General features: G+C 37.8%; 1 pseudogene; it reads left to right on the plus strand.

Annotated features, from left to right (window-relative positions):
- Positions 1–2245: 2245 nt before the first annotated feature.
- On the plus strand, positions 2246–2346 carry LOC114048233 (annotated as a pseudogene).
- Positions 2347–2968: the final 622 nt, after the last annotated feature.

Here is a 2968-nt window from a genome sequence, read left to right on the forward strand (position 1 = left end):
AAGGAGAAAGGGAGAGGTAGAATGGGGTAAATTATCTCACATGAAACAGACAAGAAAAGGCTTCTACAGTGGAGTAGAAATGGCGAAGGTGAGAGGGAATGAGTGAATCTTATTCTCAATTGGGCATGGAAATCTATCTTACCCTACAGGAAAATAAGGGGGGAAGGGGACAAGAGAGCTGGGGTATGATAGAGAGGAAGGCAGATTGGGGGAGGAGAAGCAAAAACTTCTGAGGAGGGACAGGGTCAAAAGAGAGAATAGAATAAATGGGGAGTGGGATAGGATGAAGGGAAATATACTTAGTTTCCCGCAACATGACTACTATGGAAGTGTTTTGCATGACTACACACGTATGACGTGTATCGAGTTGCTTGCCTTTTCAATGAGGATAGGTGGAGAGGGAGGGAGAAAATTTGTAACCCAAAGTTTTAAAAACATATGTTAAAAAAAATTGTTTTCACATGCACCTGGGATATAAGAAATACAGGAAATGATGTATTGATATATAGCCTTCCCTACGGGAAAACAGAAGGGGTAGGGGATAAAAGAAGTAGGGGAGAGATAGAAGGGAAGGCAGATTAGGGGAAGGGGTATACAGAATGCATGCCATCTTGGGGTGGGGGAAGGGATGAGATGGTGAAAAATTTTGAAACTCAAAATTTTGAGGAAGTGAATGTTGAAAACTAAAAATAAATAAATTAAAAACAAAACAAAAAAAAATACTATCACTCTATGACTTGCTGTAGAAGTGTACCATGTGGGGACAGCTAGGTGGCGCAGTGGATAGAGCTCCAGCCTTGGAATCAGGCGGACCTGAGTTCAAATCCAGCCTCAGACATTTGACACTTACTAGCTGTGTGACCCTGGGCAAGTCACCCTGACTGCCTCACCAAAAAAGAGGGGAAAAAAAAGAATCCCATGTAAAAGCTGGAATTACAAGTAGCGAAAATAAATTGAATGTTGATGTTACAAAGCAGAGAATCCTCTCCTATAGCTATTTGTTCTAGCCTTGAAATACAATATTCCTTGCTGATTTATTTGGATGAATAAAGTCAGGTATACCGTGCATTTTTATGGCCTTGTACTATTGGCTAGATTCTAAATTACCAGAATGATTTATTGTATAGAGAAGTACTGCCCAGTCACAACCACACATATCCCATAAGTCAAATTAAATTCCTGACTCATCTAATATTTACAGCAAGGCTAGTAACCATAAAGCCAGATTTCTGAAATAATGAAAACTTTCTAAATTTTCCAGATGGCTGGTAATGGGTTAAGTGGGGATTTCAGTTATGATTGCTATTTTAAGTGGCAAAACAGCCCTGTCCTCCTATTTGCAAGGATCAGGACCAGTGTGTCTAAGCGTGTTCAAGCTGGCAAAATATATAGTCAATGGACATTGTTTCAAGTAGGAGGCTATATTTATGAGCAACGTTCTTAATAACTAAGGTTAAGCTGCTTATGCATAGAGGGAATTTCAGAATATTTAACTAAGTTCTGAATCTCCAGCATTGGCCTTACTAAGACTTTTATAGAAGGTGGACTTTTCCATACAATAAGGGTATGAGGTGCTACATAATCACAAACCAAATTACAGGAAGAAGTCTATCAATTATCCCCTGCCCAAGGGCTGGATTTCTCTAAAACAGGGCCATTTGGCTCTCCAGTAGATGAGACAAGTTCAAAAACAATCTTCTAGTGGAGATGCTTTCAATTATAAAATGAACCTAGATCCTTTTTTTTTCATGTAATTTTCCACTTGGATAAAGAACAAGGGCAAAGAGTACAGAGTGAATGGTGGCTACAAATTCGTACATCTTTTCTCTTATTCCCCCTATTATCTTTAAAGGGACTTGGATTTGCTTCGTTTTACCAGACATCAAGATGACGACTGATACTTAATAATGCCACCGTACATTTTCCCTCAAACTAGTTACTCTCTCAAGTCAGATTTCTGCTAAGTGCTCAGCTTCTTGAATTTTTCAGGTCAGCCACAAATGCCTTTGCTTAAGTCACTCTGGAAGATGTAAAGTTACAGGTTTTCTGCTCTCATGACCATTTCACCGAACACTACAGCAACTCAAGACCTACTTACAGTCCCTGATAAGAACAACAAATTTAAGGAAGCTGATTGCTCAGACTTTTTGAGGTTTATTTGATCCTGTAACACAAGCCATGAGGTAGCTCCTGTCCACTAAAATAAAATCTAACGGGCAAGGTGTGGATTACAAAATAATAGGATGGGCTCACAGCTCACATACTAACATTAGAATAATACAGAGAAGAGTAATATGGCCTCAGCACAAGAATGACATTCTATTTTATGAAGAATTTCGTATCTTAAAACCAGATCTATAATATGTTACCAACAAAGCCCAATAGCAAGAGATAGAAAGAAAAATCCCATTTAAAGTTATTGTAGACATTATAAAATATTTAGGAGTCTACCTGCTGAAACAAACCCAGGAACTGTATGAATACAATTACAAAACACTTGTCACACAAATAAAGTCAGATCTAAATAATTGGAAAAACATCAGTTGCTCATGGGTAGGCCAAGCTAATACAATAAAAATGACAATTCTACCTAAATTAATTTACTTAGTGCCATACCAATCCAACTACCAAAAATTATTTTATATAGCTAGAAAAAATAATAACAAGATTCATCTGGAAGAACAAAAGATCCAGAATATCAAGGGAACTAATGAAAAGAAATGCTAGGGAAGGTGCCCTAACCATTCCAGATCTTAAATTGTATTACAAAGCAGCAATCATCAAAACTACTTGGTACTGGCTAAGAAATAGAGTGGTGAATCAATGGAATAGGTTAGGTACATAAGACACAATAGTCAACGACTATAGTAATCTACTGTTTGATAAACCTAAAGACCCCAGCTTCTGGGATAAGGACTCACTATTTGACAAAAACTGCTGGGAAAACTAGAAAAGAGTATGGCAGAAA

The sequence above is a fragment of the Vombatus ursinus genome, unplaced genomic scaffold (assembly GCF_900497805.2).
Source record: "Vombatus ursinus unplaced genomic scaffold, bare-nosed wombat genome assembly UNPS02014791.1, whole genome shotgun sequence".
NCBI classification, from domain to species: Eukaryota; Metazoa; Chordata; class Mammalia; order Diprotodontia; family Vombatidae; genus Vombatus; species Vombatus ursinus.